Below are 19,884 nucleotides of genomic sequence, written 5' to 3'. Positions count from 1 at the left end.
TTGCATCCATAAAAGAATAAGGTATGTGTATATGTGTTATATGGTGTATATTTCATAAAATGTTTAACAAACTTATTAATAAATGTTACATATAACTGTATATGTAATATATAATATTTAATTACATGGGAGTGCGTGGGTGGCTCAGTCAGTTAAGTGTCTGATTCTTGATTTCAGCTCTGGGCCATGATCTCACAGTTCATGAGTTCTAGCCCCATGTCGGGTTCCCATCCGACAGTGCTGGAGCCTGCTTGGGAGTCTTTCTCTCTCAGCCCTTTCCCTGCTCGTGTGCACCCACACGCACTCTCTCTCTCTCAAAATAAATAAAATAAAACTTTAAAAAGTAATAATATCTACACATATCAGTTAACAAGTAAGAGTTCGATATACATTATATGTAGATATTCATTATATAATTTGCATTAAACATATATAATATGTAGATGTATGTTAGATATATATAAAATGTATATGTTAGTTAACAAGAAAGAGCCCTTGAAAATGAAAAAAAAATCTCACAGAAAGTAGAATAAAAAGCAATGAAATGGAAAGGTGAAGAAAAAACATTTTTATTAAGCTTTTAATTTTTTTTTTAAATTTTTTTTTTTTTTAACATTTATTTATTTTTGGGAGAGAGAGAGACAGAGCATGAACGGGGGAGGGGCAGAGAGAGAGGGAGACACAGAATCGGAAACAGGCTCCAGGCTCTGAGCCATCAGCCCAGAGCCCGACGCGGGGCTCAAACTCACGGACCGCGAGATCGTGACCTGGCTGAAGTCGGACGCTTAACCGACTGCGCCACCCAGGCGCCCCATATTAAGCTTTTAATTTTAATGCCAGTATAGTTAACATACAGTATTATATTAAATGTTTATTTATTTTGGGAGAGAGCAGGGGAGGGGCAGAGAGAGAGAAAATTCCAGGCAGGCTCTGTGCTGTCAGCCTGGCACCCAACCCGGGGCTTGAACTCACAAACTGTGAGATCATGAGCTGAGCCAAAAGCAAAAGTTGGATGCTTAACCAACTGAGCCACCCAGGCACCCCTACAGTGTTATATTAGTTTCTTTCTTTCTTTCTTTCTTTCTTTCTTTCTTTCTTTCTTTCTTTCTTTCTCTCTCTCTCTCTCTCTCTCTTTCTTTCTTTCTTTCTGTCTGTCTTTCGTAGTTTTATGGTTTTAACACAAATATGACATGCACATAAGCTGTCTATTCATTTTCTTCGCTGCACAATCTGGCATTGGGATTCGTGACTCTGATGGCCAGTTGGGCTGCTCTTTCTACAATGGCTTTTTGATTCTTGGAGGAGACATTGTGAGCAGTCTCTGCACAGTAAGATTTGTTGCACATCAGCAGCACCTCAAGCTCCTTGACATTGTGGACTAGGAACGTCCGGAAGCCACGGGGCAGCATGTGCTTTGTCTTCTTGTTGCTCCCGTAACCAACGTTGGGCATCAAGATCTGGCCCTTGAGTCTTCTGCGCACTCTATTGTCAATGCCTCTGGGTTTCCGCTGGTTGCGCTTGATTTTGACATGTCGGTCTGACTGGTGCCGAATGAACTTCTTGGTCCTCTTTTTAGCAATCTTGGGCTTCACCAGAGGTTAAGGGCGGCCGTGATGCCGAGTAAGAGATGGCTGCCACCTCCACAGGCAGCGCCGAGGACAAGACAGGAAGCGTATTCGTGTCAAGTGTACAGTGCAGTGATCCAGCAGTTCTATACAATACTCCGTACTCATCACAAGTGCGCTCCTCAATCCCCGTTTCACCTGCTTCACCCATCCCCCTACCCACCTCCCATCTGGTAACCATGTGGTTGTTGTTTATAACTAACAGTCTGGTTTTTAGTCTGTCTCTTTTTTCTCCTTTGTTCACTCGTTTCTTTTCTTTTTTTTAAATTTTTTAAAGTTTGTTTATTTTGAGAGAGACAGCCACGGAAGGGGCAGAGAGAGAGGGAGAGAGAGATGGAGAATCCCAAGCAGGTTCTACACTATCAGAGTACAGAGCCCGATATGGAGCTCAAACTCATGAACCACGAGATCATGACCTGAGCTGAAAGCAAGAGTCAGCTTCTTTAACCAACTGAGCCACCCAGGTACCCCTCTTTTCTTCTTTTTAAATTTTATTTATTTATGTTGAGAGAGAGGGAGGAGCAGAGAGGAGAGACACAATCCCAAGCAGGCTCCACGCTGTCAGCGCAGAGCCTGCCTCAGGGCTCAAATTCACAAACCGTGAGATCATGACCCGAGCAGAGGTCAAGAGTCAGATGCTTAACTGACTGAGCCACCCAGGTGCCCCTGTTTGTTTTGTTTTTTAAATGCCATATATGAATGAAGTCATATGGTATTTGTCTTTAGATGAAAAAATTTTTTAAAGAATTCAGAAATTTCAGTTAATATGAAGTATAGAAAGAGAAGAAAGAAAATGGAAGGCTGCTATTTATCAAAGAAATAATACAAAAACGTGTCCTAGAACAGAAGGATATGAGTCATTGTTGTGTCTCCCAAAGAGGAAAGAGAAAGCACAACTAAGGTATGTTATGGAGAAATGTCAGTATCCTGGGCCTACGGAGAAGATCCACAGTAATGAGGGAGGTGGACTGTGGTGGAATGAAGTCTTCCTCCACTGTGATGGGAAGTCAATATCTAAAATTAATTTTAGGGGTGCCTGGGTGGCTCAGTCAGTTAAACCTCCAACTCTTGGTTTTGGCTCAGGTCATGGTTTCCCAGTTTCGTGGGTTTGAGCCCCATGTCAGACTCTGCACTGGTAGTGAGGAGCCTGCTAAATAAATAAATTAAAAATAAATAAATAAAATTAATTTTAAAATAACTTTATAAGAGCATTGTTTAGAAATATGGTTATAAATTTGGGTAAACAGCTAAAAGAATTTAAGATAGTTACCTGGTAAGCAGGACTGGGATCACAGCAGGGAACTACTGTTAGAATTGTGAGCCATTTAGTATTATGTCTTTTTAAAACTATAGCCTTTTATTTTATTTTATTTTATTTTATTTTATTTTATTTTATTTTAGTAAGCTCTACACCCAATGTGGGGCTTAAACTCATAACCTTGAGATCAAGAGTCCCATGTTCTACCAACTGAGCCAGCCAGGCATCCCTAAAACTATAGACTTTTATTGCTTTGGAAAACAGTAAATAATATTAACAAGAAACCTCTCTAGCTTCCCTGCTCCCTTTTGCCTGCAAATATGCCTTAAATGTCCACAGCCTGCTTTCTAAAATCAGGCCTCCTCCTGCCTTCTGATCTCTTTATCAGCCCTCTCTTCCCAGCCTCACACATCCTGCACACCCATCATGTATTCCTTTATGAACATGGATTGAGCACCTACTGTGAGCTAGTGGCTGTAGAAAGACGAATAAGATGCTTTCTCCATCCTCACTGAATGGTCTAATAGCAGAAACAGTTGCATAAAAAAGAAGCACTTCCATGCATTTGATGCTTAAACAAAAGTATAGACAACTGCCTGTTCCATGGGAATCCAAAAGAAAGAGCAACATGTTGCACAAGTTTGTCTCTTAGAGCTCCATGCCCTTGATGATGCTGATTTGTGTGTTTGGGGTTGTTTTGGCCATGCAGAAGGACAACATGAAACTTCCTCTTATTGGGCCTGCCCTCTCCCTCCTCCCAGAAACAAAGGCTTTTTCTTTCTTGCTCTCCAATCACTCTGTCCATTGTGCTTTGATTCTCTTACTCGGCAAGCGTTGTGAGATAACAATTAAGAACTCCAGTTCTGGAGTGGAGAAGACTCTGGCACTTCCTAGCTTTGTGATAGGGCAGGCTACATATCTTTGTGTCCACCTGCTTCATTTCTTAGATGGGAAAATAAGATAGAATAGGTTGTTTTGAATATTACATGAGATAATTCATTGTAAATACTTAGAACATAGTGTTTATGATGGTCATGTCAACCTCCCCTATTGGTTGCAGTCCTGAGGAGGACAAGGATTGTATTTGATTCAACTTCTGTCACTGAGGTCCAGTTCAGAGCTTGAAACCTGCAAGGCACCTGTTTGCTCTGATGATACAGGAAGAAAGAAGACATTGGTCTAAGCAGATTTAATGGAGATTGTGGGAACTGAACTGGTGGTAAAGGATGGATAACATCTAGCCAGGTGGTGGGAGTGGCCAGTGCAAAAAGTCTGTCATTGGGAAAGAGTGTGTGGGAATCAGTTTGCTTATTACAAAGAGGGTGTACGTTGGGTGAATGAGAGATAAGGTTGGGTGAATGGGAGATGAGGATGGTACGTGGGATAAAGTTGTGAGCATAAACAGGCAGAGGTATTTGGACCTGAGGTGGTAAACAGGGACTCGGTAGGCTCTTAAGAGTAAGCAACAATACCAATACTTAAGGAAGGTTAGTGTGTAAGTTGGCAGGAGCGCAAGGCTCCCTCTTGGACTCACCACACCTGATGAGTCACCGCAGTTAGTATGGAGCTAAGTGAAAAGCATGCATCTGAGTTTTATGAAAAGGAAATGAGAGATGATTCGATGGCTGCCTATACGGAGCAGTGGAGTCAAGCAAAGATAAATTTGGAAAGGAGAGCAGATTTTAGAAGAAAACTGGGAGGCAACATTCATCTTTTGAATTCAGCAAATACCTATTGAAAAAAATACTTACTGAGCTTCTGTTACATGCAGAGCATTGCTGAGTACCGTGGTGAATACAAAGAGCTCTCTCTTCAGGTAGAGGCAATAATACAGGTACACAAATCTCCATGTACAGGAAGGAACGTGCTGTTGCTGGGAGAGAGAGAAGATGAGTAAAGAACAGAGCATTTCAGACCAGTAGTTCTGAAACTTTTGTTCTCAGGACCCCTCTACACTCAAAAATTATTGAGGACCCCACGGAGCTGTTGTTTATATGTTATGTCTATCGATACTTTTGTATTTGAAATTAAAATAAAAATTTTAAATATTTGCCTATTTTTAAGTAACAATATTAAACCTATTGCATGTTAACCTAAGTAACATTTTATGAATAATATATTTTAAAATATGTAGTAATGGGGAACGTAGCTGGCTCAGTCGGTGGAGCGTGCGACTCTTGATCTCAGGGTTGTGAGTTCAGGCTCCACGCTGGCTGTAGAAATTACTTAGATATAAAATCTTTTTTTCTCTCTCTTTTTTTTTTTTTGAAAGAGAGAGAGCATGGGGCGCCTGGGTGGCTCAGTCGGTTAAGCGTCTGACTTCACTCAGGTCACGATCTCGCGGTCCGCGAGTTCGAGCCCCACGTCGGGCTCTGGGCTGATGGCTCAGAGCCTGGAGCCTGCTTCCGATTCTGTGTCTCCCTCTCTCTCTGCCCCTCCCCGTTCATGGTCTATCTCTCTCTGTCTCAAAAATAAATAAAAACGTTAAAAAAAATTAATAAAAAAGAAAGAGAGCAAGGGAGGGAGGGACAGAGGGAGTGGGAGAAAGAGAGACTCTTAACCAGGTTCCACACTCAGCCCGGAGCCCAATGCAGGGCTCAGTCTCACAACTGTGAGATCATGACCTGAGCCGAAATCAAGAGTCAGATGCTTAACCAACTGAGTCACCCAGCTCCCCCCCCCCATTTGTAGAAACTTTATATAGGAAGGCAATGCTGGAAATAGGCAGTTCTAGGGGCGCCTGGTTGACTCAGTTGGTTAAGTAGCCAACTTTTGATTTCATCTCAGGTCATGATCTCATGGCTGGTCGTGAGTTCAAGCCTCACATCAGGCTCTGTGCTCACAGTGTGGAGCCTGCTTTGGATCCTCTGTCTCCCTCTCTCTGCCCATCCCCTGCTTGCTCTCTCTCTCTCGCTCTCAAATAAGTGTTAAAAAAAAAAAAAGATTAGGGGCGCCTGGGTGGCTCAGTCGGTTAAGCGTCCCACTTCGGCTCAGGTCATGATCTCGCAGTCTATGGGTTCGAGCCCCACGTCGGGCTCTGTGCTGACAGCTCAGAGACTGAAGCCTGCTTTGGAGTCTGTGTCTCCCCCTCTCTCTCTCTCTGCCTCCCCCCCCCCAAATAAATATTACATTTCCTTTTTACCTAAAAACAGGAAATTAATTTTTACTAATATTTAATAAATAGAATGCCACTTGCATTCAGTCCAAAGGTCAGATGGTCACATGAGGTGGCGGGTATCCAGGAACAAGAATTCAGATGTCACTCTTCTGTGTTTGCTCCTTTTTAGCACATTGTGATACATTGTACAATGGTACAGAAAAAGATTTACCAATCATAACATCTAACTACACTAACCTCACAAAATGGGTATTGGTGCAAGATCTCTTTCCTGGTCATTGCACCCATTCCCCATATGCTGTCTGTTCTTGGCTGCTAACAACTCATAGGTATCCCTCCTGCCTGGGGGAATTGCCCTGAAATGATGGGGGCCACCTAATCAGAGAGGTTGGACACTACCACTGCCTTCCCACCCACACCCCAGGAGACCTGGAGCTGATGACCAAACGTAAGGCTTGCCTCCTTTCCTCAAAGTGAGATGACTCCCTGGTGCCATCCGTACCCCAAAGCTCCTTGTGGGATCAGACTGAGGATAAACTTCAATTGAAGTTTGCCACACCTTTGCCTAGCCCTTTCTCCTATGCTGTTCTCTTTTTCTCACTGCCTTACGGGTTTCATCATAACATCACTCTCAAAAGAATCACTGGAATCCTCATCTCAAACTCTGCTTCTTAAGAACCTGGCCTAAGACAATAAGCATACACTTTTGAAATACTCATGGACTGCCTGGGTGGCACAGTTGGTTAAGCATCTGACTTGGCCTCAGTTCATAATCTCCCGGTTTGTGAGTTCAAGCTCCGAGTCGGGCTCTGTAGTGACACCTCAGAGCCTGGAGCCTGCTTCGGATTCTGTGTCTCCCACTCTCTCTGCCCTCCCCCTATCATGCTCTGTCTTTCTCTCTCAAAAATAAATAAACATTTTTACACATTTAAAAATAAAAAAATAAAAGTCACAAAAAGAAGACAAGAAAAGATCAATAGTACAAAAGCAACAACAAAATGGCAAACTAGATTTTTCTTACTTCCAGCACAGTCTCTTCTTAGTCAAAATATGTGGTAAAAATGGCAGCTTGATGAGATCTAATAAGAAGTCAGGTAAAATTATAAAGAAGACTATTTGAAATATGGATTTCTATTCACTTTTCTAGCAAGTGAATCTTGCCTTAGTGACTAGAATGGTTTGAAATATTAGCTAATAAGTAAAACACTGTCAGCAAGGTATTTAAAATCTATGCATCCAGAATATGAAGCTTAAATCTCAGCAGTCTTTTCAGTGATGTTTAAAATTATGTGACCATGCAATACTTTATACAATTTCACGTAACATTAAGTGATAAATGTTTAGAATTCTAAGATTTCTTCCCAGGTTTCCTAACAATGAAAGACAAAACAAAAAAATAGCAACAACTAAAAAGAAACCAATTTACCACTAATTACACAACATCCTTCTACCACAGTTAAATAGCTGAAATAATTTAAAGAATTTTAAAAAGGGACAAAACATATATTTTTTTAATTTATGCTTATTTTGAGAGAGAGAGAGAAAGAGAGCACGAGCAGGGGAGGGGCAGAGCAGTCTGTCCTGGCCGTGCACAGCCAGATGTGGAGCCTGAACTCAAGAACTGTGAGATTCTGACCTAAGTCAAAATCAACGGTCTGATGCTTAACCGACTGAGCCACCCAGGCACCCCTAAAACACATTCCTTTAGGTAACATACACTAAAAAGAATATGAATAGAAACTATTGTGGAAAGTTGAAGGAACAAATATTAGAAAAAATTATGTGGTACGAGAGGTTCCTATTAATTTGGATGAAAATAAAAGTGTTTCTAACATGTCTCAGCTTATGGTATTTATTCAATTCTGAGTCAATAATGAAACATGGGAAGAACTGTTTTTCTTAAGCCATTACAAAAAAGCTATCTCAGATTATGTTTTTAATAGTAAATGACTTCTTTAATAAAAATTTTTCATGGGAAAACAAAACTGACTTTTTGTAGTTTTAGTGGGGCAACTGACTTCACTAGAATAAATGAATTTTCTGGAATATGGTTACAGTGCTAATGACACATGTGATATTAAATCATGGGATTCATCACTGGCAGGATATAATAAAAAGATAGTTGAGTCAGACTATACAAACTTCTGCAGAATGTCATCAATCTGGTTATTTAAGAAAACCTGTTTTTAATGTTTATTTTTGAGAGACAGAGAGCTCAGGGCGGGGGGGGGGGGGGGCAGAGAGACGGGGAGACACAGAATCCGAAGCAGGCTCCAGGCTCTGAGCTGTCAGCACAGAGCCCGATGCAGGACTTGAACCTATGACCCATGAGATCATGACCTGAGCTGAAGTCAGACACTTAACTGACTGAGCCACCCAGGTGCCCCAACCTGTCCTTTTTTTTTTTTTTTTTTTAATAAAGAGTTTATTTTGAGAAAGAGCAAGAGCGTGTGGGAGGGCAGAGAGAGAAAACCGAATCCTCTGCATTGTCAGCCCAGAGCCTGATGCAGGGCTTAAACCCACAAATCGTGAAATCATGACCTGAGCCAAAGTTGATGCTTAACCGACTGAGCCACCCAGGTGCCCCTCGTCAATCTAGTTATTTAATAAAAACAAGACTTTAAAATTTTAGTGTAGACTTTCTTAAGATTTTATTTTTGAGTAATCTCCGCACCCTGCATGGGGCTCGAACTCAACAACCCCCAAGATCAAGAGTTGTGTGCTGTATCCGCTGAGCCAGCCAGGCACCCTGATAGTGTAGGTTCTTTATAATACCTTTTAATTATATGTAGAATGAGTATAAAAAATTTTCATATAGAGGGAGAGGTTCACGGATTTTTCTGTGGCAAAATAATAGATTTGCCAAAGTGAAGAAAAATTACACACTTTCTTTTTATAAAAAGGAAAGAGTTTCAAATTTCCTGCCTTTCTTGTGCTGACAAGTGGCTTTCTGTAAAATGCAATGTTGGCAAATATTTTGGGGAACAGAAAAAAGGAACACTTGATCTGATTATTTCAGGTAACAGTGATCCTTTAACAATGAATGGAAAAGTGATTTCTCATCAGAAGAATGTATAACTTGAAAACACATGCTTGGAAATGTTTCTATTATTGATTGTGTGAATTTATTGCTGAAGATGACACAAGTTTTTCACATATAAAAATTGAAGTACACTGGGGCGCCTGGGTGGTTCAGTCCATTAAGTGTCCAACTTCAGCTCAGGTCATGATCTTGTAGTTTGTGAGTTCAAGCCCCGCGTCAGCACCGCTCAGAGCCTGGAGGCTGCTTCCCATTCTGTGTCTCCCTCTCTCTCTCTGCCCCTCACCCACTGAGACTCTGTCTCTGTCTCTCTCAAAAACAAAATAAACATTAAAAAGATAAATTTTAAAAAATTGAAGTACACTGAAGTTAGAAATGATTTTCTTTTTTTTTTTTTTTTTTAATTTTTTTTTTTTCAACGTTTATTTATTTTTGGGACAGAGAGAGACAGAGCATGAACGGGGGAGGGGCAGAGAGAGAGGGAGACACAGAATTGGAAACAGGCTCCAGGCTCTGAGCCATCAGCCCAGAGCCTGACGCGGGGCTCAAACTCACGGACCGCGAGATCGTGACCTGGCTGAAGTCGGACACTTAACCGACTGCGCCACCCAGGCGCCCCTAGAAATGATTTTCAAACTTGTTTGAAAATTTACTAAATGAAGAGTTAGAGTATATTTTTAATCTATGTGTTAGATATAAAAAAGTAACATCTGATGTTAGGGAAGATGGATATTTCTAGTGGAATTTGACAAAAATCTTCATAATTAGGATACAGGATAAAAAAAACGAGTATCCTTTTTTTGTATTACTTCCCTTTGAATCTTACTACCTTTTTTAAAATTATTATTTTGAGATACGGAGGGGGAGTGGGGGAGGAGCAGAGAGAGGGAGAGAGAGAATCCCAAGCAGGATGGAGCCCCACATGGGGCTCAATCCCATGAACCATGACACTTAACCCACAGAGCCACCCAGGTGTCCTTCAAGTATCTTTATATCCAAGATGTTAAACCAAGAGTTTCAAAAATAATGAAATTATTTCTATTTTTCATGAGAGCAAAATATTTAAGAATCATCAATAAGTAAAAATTATTTTAGAGATCTCATTCTGTAAAAATCCTTATTCTATGTGTATTTTATAATATAAAAAGCATTGGTACATATAGATAATTTATTAATTACAGATTGGGAATAGATACTTGAACTTTTTTATGATGAATGTATAGTCAACAAAATTTGGTGACCAGGGGTTTAGTGAATACTAAGTACTACATTGACAGAATGCTTTTTATTCTTTTTTTTTTTCCTTCTTCCAGGATTTTATTTATATTCAAGTTAGTTAACATATAGTATAGTGTTGGTTTCAGAAGTAGAGTGCTTTTTATTCTTTAATGAAACTCTCTAAGCTGATACAATTAAGTATTTTAATTGCATTCTAAAATAGGTGCAAATTCAAGATGTAAGAATGAAAATATAACTTTCTTTTTTTTAATGTTTATTTTTGAGAGAGAGACAGAGCATGAGCAGGGGAGGGGTAGACAGAGAGGGAGACACAGAATCAGAAGCAGGCTCCAGGCTCTGAGCTGTCAGCACAGAGCCTCATGCAGTGCTCAAACCCATGAACCGTGAGATCATGACCTGAGCCCAAGTCATATGCTTAACCGACTGAGCTACCCAGGCACCCCTGAAAATAGAACTTTCAAGTTTTTTCTTGGCAAAACAATCTGAAATCATACATAGAGTAATGTAGCATATGGAACTCAAACATCCTTTCTGTGATGGGAGAGTTAAGTCAACAGAGCAAACCTATAAACTAGCCTGCTGCATGGTAGATTGAGATCTGCATGACCTGTTGATTATAGAGAGCCAAAAGACACGGTCCACATATGAGCCATGGCCTTTTCACATGTTAATTCTACTCAATACAGAAAGGTGGTTCAATAGATGTCATAGTCTCACCATTTCACAAATAGATAGATCACTCTTGCATTCACAGAGGTGGAGAGAAGACAGAGGCCTCTCCCCTAGAACTTCCTAAAGAATGGAAGCTTTGGCAGACATTCTTACCTTCTTGGCTGAAGCAAAAATGTGTAAGAGTGAAAGAATGAGTTTCCTCAAAAACAATCAAAATTCTAAAGGCAATGATTACAAATTTAATACTCAGAGATCAATAGCTTTCCCATACATAGAAAAGATCCCGTTAGAACATAAAGTGAATAAAAGATCCCATATACTATTTAAAAGATTATATACTCAGGGACAAACCTAAGAAATGTGCTAGGCCTGTGTGAAGCTAACTGGAGGATATTGAAGATGATTTGAGTATGTTTTGCAGAGTCAGTTCAGTTGTCATTTCTTCTAGGAAGACTGCCCAGATCCCCTGGGTTATATCAAACCACTTAATGTAAATTCACCATGAAACCATGTATCTGTCCCTTAAAGCTTGGCAATTTTATGTTTAAATGTGCAACGATTTGCTTAATCTCTTTCCTCTTCTGGATTTCACAATATCTGTAAAAACGGATATGTTACTTTAGTTACATTTACATCTCCAGTGCCTAGTATAGTTCCTGGTGTAATAGGCACTCAATAAATGTTTCTTAAGTGAGTGATAATATCGTAAAAACTGTTACTCTACATAAATTAATCCATACCTTGAATAATAACAGTTGGCATATCGGCAGCATTATGTTTTGGAAACTGACAAAGTGTTAGAATTCATCTAGATTCTGGAGATGATTGGTGGAGATAGTTGCACAATAATGTGAGTATGCACAGTGAAATTGTACACTTACAAATGGTTAAAATGGTAGGCGCTTGGGTAGGCAGTCTGTTGGTTAAGCATCTGACTTTGGCTCAGGTCATGATCTCACAGTTCATGGGTTCGAGCCCCACGTCAGGCTATGTGCTGACAGCTCAGAGCCTGGAGCCTGCTTCGGATTCTGTATCTCCCCCCCTCTCTGCCTTTCTCCTGCTTGTGCTCTCTTGCTCAAAAATAAATAAACATTTAAAAGAATGGTTAAAGTAGTACATTTTATGTATATTTTACAATAAAAAAAATGGCCAAAAAACTTTATCTGGAAATATGAGAATAGACAGAAAAAACTTTTTAAAAATTATTATATTTTAGAGAGCACAAGCGGGGGAGGGGGCAGAGAGAGAGAGAATCTTAAGCTGACTCCATGCTCAGCACAGAGCCATACATAGGGCTTGATCCCACGAACTGTGAGATCATGATCTGAGCCAAAATCAAGAGTTGGATGCTCAACCAATTGAGCCACCCAGGCGGCTTGAGAGAAAAAACACTTTTTAAAAAAGAACATTAATAGAGAAATAATTAATCTTTCTAAAAATTGAAACTTATTGTAAACGTGCAGTACTAGAAACCCTTTGCAACCAGATAAACAAATCAATGAAGCTGAGTAAAGACTCCAGAAAAAGACTAATATTTATTTGGGAATTTAGTACAAGATAAAGATAACATTTCAGAGTAAAGGGGTGACTTATTCAACAATACTTTTGGGAAAATAAGATAGCCACAAAAAAAAAAAAAAAGGACTGAATTTGCATTAGGTCACTTCTTTAGACAAATTAGGTTATTCACATTCATGGTAAAACAAAAAAAGAAAAAACCTTGAAATGATACAAAACTATATACATTAAGAAGTGAATTACCCTCTCACTCTCTCCCTATTTCTCTTCCCAAAGCTGATCCCTAAAACTAGTTTCTTGGGTATCTTTCCAGAGATATCATGTGCCTTTTATGTATATATTATCTGGGTTTTTTTTTTTTTTAAGTTTATTTATTTATTTATTTTGAGAGCGAGAGTGAGAGTGGGGGAGGGGCAGAGAGAGAGGGAGAGAGAATCCCAAGCGGTGTCTGCACTGGCAGTGCAGGGCCCAGTGCGGGGCTTTTGAACTCACAAATGGTGAGATCATGACCTGAGCCGAAATTGAGTTGAATGCGTAACCAACTGAGCCACCCAGGTACCCCATATATTATCTGTTTTTGGTAAATATACAGGAACATACTTTTCTTTCTTTTGCTTTTTTTTTGCAACTTGGAAATAGGTTGGAGTTATTCCACATTAGTATGTATATAGTTGTCACCTTTTTTTGTTTTTGGCTACATAAAATAGTCCTTTGGAATAATGTGTGTGTGTGTATATATATATATATATATATATATATATATTCGTTATGTGTAAGTGAATTATGTGTGTGTATATATATATATGTGTGTGTGTGTGTGTGTATACATATATATATATATATATATTCATTATGTGTAAGTGACAGAAAGGGTTAATATGCAAAGAGCACTCTTTTGTCAGTAAGACAAAAGCCTAAAATAAAATGGACAAAGACGTGAATATATAACACATTCGGGAAAAGGCTTAAACTTATAAATAAATAAATGCAAAATAAAACAATAAAATTAATTTTAAGAATAAAGCATTTTTTTACTCAGAGTGAAATATGGAAAAGTTCAATAATATCCAGCCAGTATTGATGATGAATAGGGAAGCAGGTACTCCTATATACCACTAATGGCATTATCAGTTAATATAACCTTATCTCGAGGCCAGTTTGACATCTGTCATCACAAAGAAATCCACAGAGGTTTATTCATCAATTCCACTTCATATAAATGTATAAAAATGTATATATAAGGATGGTCACTGTATCACTAATTTTTAAAAACTTGACAATATCTCAAATGTACAAACAGAATATTAGTTAAATTATGCTTCAAGAATATAATAATACATAGTCATTAAAATTAAGTAGGTCCTTCATTATATACATTTTTAAATGAAAACTGTACAGACCGTATATGCAGCTCATTTTTATTTAACTTTGAAAAGGAAATATATGCTAGTGTATACATTTTTAAAAATCTGAAGAAGGATTGGTCAATAATAGTTACCTCTGAGCAGTGAGAGCCTTTAGAGTTATTTTTCTTTTATATCTGTTTTGTTTTAATTTTTTATGTAACCATGAGCAAGTTTTATTCATTCATGATAAAGTTATTAAAATGTCAGTACACTGAAATAGCTACATAAAATGGCTACTTTAAATGTCATACCCGCCTCAGAAAGCTTTGCTGCAATCCCTTTTTTAAAAAAGCAGCCTTCAAGCTCTGAGAACTGTCTCTCTATACAGATTGCAATAGCACATGAAAACTTGCCGGTCCATATATTGACTGTCAGGGTAGATTAGACTCCATCGTTTAAGGAAAATTAAAGAGTAACGACAAAATCTTGTTAATATTTATTTGTAAATTTAAAAAGATTCTCGTCTGGGGCACCCGGGTGGCTCAGTCACTTAAACGTCCAACTCTTGAATTCGGCCCAGGTCATGATCGCAGGATCGTGGGATTGAGCCCCACGTCAGGCTTTGCACTGAGTGTGGAACCTGCTAAAGATTCTTTCCTCTGCCCCCTCTTGTCTTCCCTCTCCCCCGCTGATGCACACACTGTCTCTCTTTCTTTTTTTTTAATTTTTTTTTTCAACGTTTATTTATTTTTGGGACAGAGAGAGACAGAGCATGAACGGGGGAGGGACAGAGAGAGAGGGAGACACAGAATCGGAAACAGGCTCCAGGCTCTGAGCCATCAGCCCAGAGCCTGACGCGGGGCTCGAACTCCCGGACCGCGAGATCATGACCTGGCTGAAGTCGGACGCTTAACCGACTGCGCCACCCAGGCGCCCCTGTCTCTCTTTCTTTAAGATAAAAATAAATAAAAAATAAAAAGATTTTCATCAAAAAAAGCTTTTTTTTAACACTCAGCTGATTTTTGAAAAGCTAATCAAGTGGTTCATCTCAAAGCATTCTGGTTAATTTTAATTGACATTTAGCTATAAATCAATACACTTTAAAGTAGATTTAATATTGGGGTGCCTGGGTGGCGCAGTCGGTTAAGCGTCCGACTTCAGCCAGGTCACGATCTCGCGGTCCGTGAGTTCCAGCCCCACGTCGGGCTCTGGGCTGATGGCTCAGAGCCTGGAGCCTGTTTTCGATTCTGTGTCTCCCTCTCTCTCTGCCCCTCCCCCGTTCATGCTCTGTCTCTCTCTGTCCCAAAAATAAATAAACGTTGAAAAAAAAAATTAAAAAAAAAATAATAAAGTAGAGATAATATAAAAATGTGCAAATTACTCTGATTAGTTTGGGACTTCTGTATCAAGGACAGTAAAAGTAAGTTGTTAATGTTACTTCTTGATTTTCTAAACCTCCAATATATTGTTTTAAATAGCTGCAAAGAAATAGAGAAGTTCTTTCTCTGGAAAAGAAAAAAACAACTGTTTTACCCTTACGTGTTTACACATATTACTAAGTTTTCAAAATATTGATGTAATTTTGATTCTAGTAAGAACCCACTCTTCATAAAAATATTCAGACTACCATCCTAGAAACACTACATACAGAAATAGAACAAAATCTTTTTAAGAAATGCCAGCCTGGGGGCGCCTGGGTGGCGCAGTCGGTTAAGCGTCCGACTTCAGCCAGGTCACGATCTCACGGTCTGTGAGTTCGAGCCCCGCGTCAGGCTCTGGGCTGATGGCTCGGAGCCTGGAGCCTGTTTCCTATTCTGTGTCTCCCTCTCTCTCTGCCCCTCCCCTGTTCATGCTCTGTCTCTCTCTGTCCCAAAAATAAATAAACGTTGAAAAAAAAAAAAAAATTTAAAAAAAAAAAAAAAAAAGAAATGCCAGCCTGTATCCTCAGAATTTGTATTGAACACTTACGTGAAACATTTATATATTGAGAACCTTGAAAAAAGTAGCATATGTAGGTTAAGTTTTCACCAATATTACTAATGATATATTTGCTTGGTAAATAATGTTGGAAATTACCAGTAATGCATTAGTCATGCTCTCTTTTGGACATGGGAGAGAGATATGTGTAAGTCTGGCAATGAAGATTAATTTTCAATCTGGTAATATAGAGTAGCCTTTTATACTTGGAACTGATAATTATTAACAATTGGGAAGTATTCATCCTCTTGTTATTGTTTTAGACCTATAAAAATGTTTCCTACCTCTGCTCAGTCCTAAATCCTTAACCAGATGAGATTTTTTTATTGGGAGTCTTAAGCTCCAATAGCAGAAGAGAGATATGTACTGCTTTCCAATTGTTTTATAATTTTATAATTCTTAGGGTACTGATTTGTGGGATTTTTTTCCCCCTGCAATAGAAATGTCTTTAAAGTGAAGCATTTTAGTTCAGGACTTGAAGGAAAGTTTGCATAGCAGAAAATAAAATGCTGATTTGAAGAATTTGGATAAATGTAGGCAGAAGTCAGAAATCTCAGTTTGTTCAATTTACTCTAGAAGAAACTGAAGTTACTAAATACATGTTATTGAATGCATTAGAAGTAGGTTTATATGAACTTTTGTAAACATTCTTCCTTTCTCTTTCAAACCTAACTATACTTTATAAGGAGTATTATTTCTGAGGCAGGAGAAATTATTGTTTTGTATTTACATTTTTCAATAAAATACTATCAATTTAAGTGTTGATAAATGTTTGAAGGTTATTTGAAACACGGTAGTTTATGCTATTGCACAATTATTAGTAAACATTAGTGATACGTGATTTTCATTGTACTAATTGAAATGTAGATTTTTTAAAAGATCTTCTTTTTAAGTAATGTCTACACCCAGCATGGTGCTCAGATTTACAACCATGACATTGAGTTGTGTGTTCTACCAACAGAGCCAGCCAGGTGCCTCCAAAATGTAGATTTAAAAAAGAAACAATGATGCGCCTGCATTTTACTGGTAGCAATGAATTTAAGACACTGGAAAAATTTTAAATGAATTATAAATATGTCAAAGACATGAATTTAAAGCATTCATAAACACTGTCAGCCATTTCAGGGTTACATGATAATCTGAAATACAGATTAGAGATTCATAGAAGTAACAAGACACGGCAAAGATCTGAAGGAGCAACAACGATGGCACTCTTAAGGTCATTCTAAAAATGCTTTGAAATTGGTGGTGCAGCCACCCATAGTGTAATTTTTATTAGAAATCTTGATTGCTAAAGGACGTTTCCAGTTTTCTTTGAAAAAACACTGAAAAATGAATGTTCTTGGACAGTTTTGCAAATGTGAATCACACAGTTATCGATCCACATTGTGGGGTTCTGTCTTAGACCTTCTTTCCCGGCATACCTAGGGTTGGCAGATGTAAGGTTGCTGTTTCTAGCCTCATGCCCATAGCACAGATGGACAAGTGAAGTAACCAGGACCAAATCACAGTCAACAGAGAAAGTAAGAGAGCCTTGGATTAGCGGGTACAGGTGCAGCTGAGTCAACTCTATGACAATGCTGGCTAGATAATCTGTTGTCTGACACTAGGTTATTCTATGAAGAAGCCAGATTTTAATTATATTAGGTAAAGACCTTAGATAATCACAAGACTGAAAGGCAGAACTTGGCAAGAGAAACATACTTTTTAGATGGATCTTTTTAAAGGATCTGATTATTTTGAAATGCAGTAGGGTGTTCAGTTTTTAAAAAATGTTTATTTTTGAGAGAGAGAGACAGAGTGCAAGCAGGGAGGGCAGAGAGAGAGAGGGAGACACAGAATCTGAAGCAGGTTCCAGGCTCTGAGCTGTCAGCACAGAGCCCAACGTGGGGCTCAGACTCATGAGCTGTGAGGTCATGACCTGAGCTGAAGTTGGACACTTAACCGATTGAGCCACCCAGGAGCTCCAGTATAATGTTTAATAGAACAATAAAATGGATACACAAATAACTCTGCTGTAAAAAGGAAGACTCTTGGTAGGACATGCTGTAAATGGGTAGCAAGTCAAAAATTCAAAACTGTTCCTTACAGATGAATCTGTCAAAAATTATTGTATGCATGAGGGTGCCTGGGTGGCCCAGTCGGTGCCTGAGACTTCTGAGTTCAAGCCATGGGGAGTTAGGGAGAGGAAGTTCTCTTACTTGTGAGGATTGCTGGCCGCCAATGTGAATAATCATCTTTCCTGTAGCTCAGACCTTGCTTGCTTTTTTTCTCCAGAGCTTTCTCAATAGACCACAGCTGGCCAATAGACCACAATATTCTTAAAAGACTTTTAGTTGGCTCTAACCCCTTGAAAGGGTTTGGCGGTACAGAATCTAGGTCAGGCAGACCCAGTGCACTAGTAACTTAATAAGTATGTGGCTTCTTTAACGAGAAAATGCTGTTTAATACAACCACTGGAGTGTGCATCCAAATTACCTGGTGGGCTTGTTAAACAAATTGCTAGGTCCTGATCCCCCAGTTTTTGATTCAGAAAGTCTGAGATGGGACCCAGGAATTTGCTTTTCTACCAAGTTCCTAGGTGATGCTGATGCTGCTGGTCAGGGGACTGCACGTTGAGAATCACAGTTCAGGTAACTGACCTGAACCCTTTGATGTGGTTCCCTAATGTTTCTGTTTGACAAATGTAAGCTTAATGATTAATGGTACAAAGTAGTGTTTAAGATCAGGTGCTACGAAGCCATTTGATGGCTATTGTTAGCTTTCGATTTTACATTCTTACTCAGATACAATCTAATCTTAGATATAATGTAGATTAAAAAAACCCCGCACGTAATAAAATCAGTTCTAGCATGTACTATCTACCAATTTCACAAGTCTGTAAACCCCAGAAATGTATTTACTGCCTCATTTCCCAATTCCTTTTTTTCCCTTTCAAATAATTAAATCATTGAATCATTTATTAAAATCTCACTACTTGCCCCTACCACATATCCACATAGACACTGTTGATCTCTTTGTTCTTCTGGCAACTCTCTCGTCCTTTCCAGTCTGCATTTTAGTGTTTCTTTCATTGGCTTCCTACCTTCTACCTCCTCTCTCCATTGCCCTTGGCAGACATCATTAACGGACCACAGCATTCTGTTAAAAAATGGTGTCCAAAGTGGTGTCACTTAGACCAGGTTCCCAAACCAATGCTTAATAGCAAGTCTAATTACAGTTTGAGTGTCCCCCAGAAATGTGGCCTTAAGCAGTCAGTCAGGAAATTTTTCTTTATATCAGCACCAGTGAGTCTGTCACCTGGGTCCTCCCCGTCCCCCAAAGAAAGATGAGGTAATCTGCATAAGATGCCTTGCTTTTTCCCCTAGCAAACAGCCTCCTCCGAACGTCCTTTTCTTTTGCTGATTGCTTTCTTGCCCCCACCCTACGTCTATAAAAACCGTCTACTTTGTGTAACTCCTTGGAGTACCTCTCTACTTGCTAAATGGGGCACTGCCCAATTCATGAATCATTTAATAAAGCCAATGAGATCTTCAAGTTTACTTAATTGAATTTTGTTATTTAACAGCTCCTATCAACAGAATTTAAGTAATTCTTCACAACATAGCTTCTGCAAAATACTTCGTTGATTGGTGTTTGTCCTTGAGATGAAATATATGTTGTGAAGATTGTTCCAGAAGCAATTTTGTCTATTTCCATGGCTCTAGGTTTCACTGGATCAAACATGATCTGTAACCCACTACTTCTAGACATTGTTAAATGAGATAATTAATTTTATTTTTAAAAACTATTTTGAGCAAGGTTGCTGTTACTTCTGTTCATATACTTCAAGTTCTATATTGTGTTCATACATTTCCTTGAATACATATTTAGTGAATTAGTAATAATAAACTCCAAAGATTATTTATATCTAAAATATGTTAATTAGTCCTGCCTCTTTTACAGTTCATTTGCAAGATGTTATTTTGCAATATATTCTTGGGTTTGAACTGATAAAACATTAATAATTAGTTGGAATTCATATTTGAGGCTTAATGTCTTATCAATGTTATTTGGAATAAAAAAAGCTTGTAATAGCCCAATTATAATAG

At 38.8% G+C, this 19,884-nt stretch overlaps 1 protein-coding gene and 1 pseudogene across 3 annotated transcripts in view; one reads left to right on the top strand and one right to left on the bottom strand.

The window, feature by feature from the left end:
* Nucleotides 1-19,884, top strand: part of LOC147579914 (uncharacterized) — a 149,294-nt gene that overhangs the window by 11,160 nt on the left and 118,250 nt on the right. The gene's annotated exons all lie outside the window — the stretch shown is intronic.
* LOC112855796 (large ribosomal subunit protein eL32 pseudogene) lies at nt 1,178-1,598 on the bottom strand (annotated as a pseudogene).

The sequence above is a fragment of the Puma concolor genome, chromosome B3 (assembly GCF_028749965.1).
Source record: "Puma concolor isolate L17-30 chromosome B3, mPumCon1.1.hap2, whole genome shotgun sequence".
Classification (NCBI taxonomy): domain Eukaryota; kingdom Metazoa; phylum Chordata; class Mammalia; order Carnivora; family Felidae; genus Puma; species Puma concolor.
The sequence above is the reverse complement of the archived record's forward strand: the minus strand, read 5'-3'. Positions and strand labels throughout refer to the sequence as shown.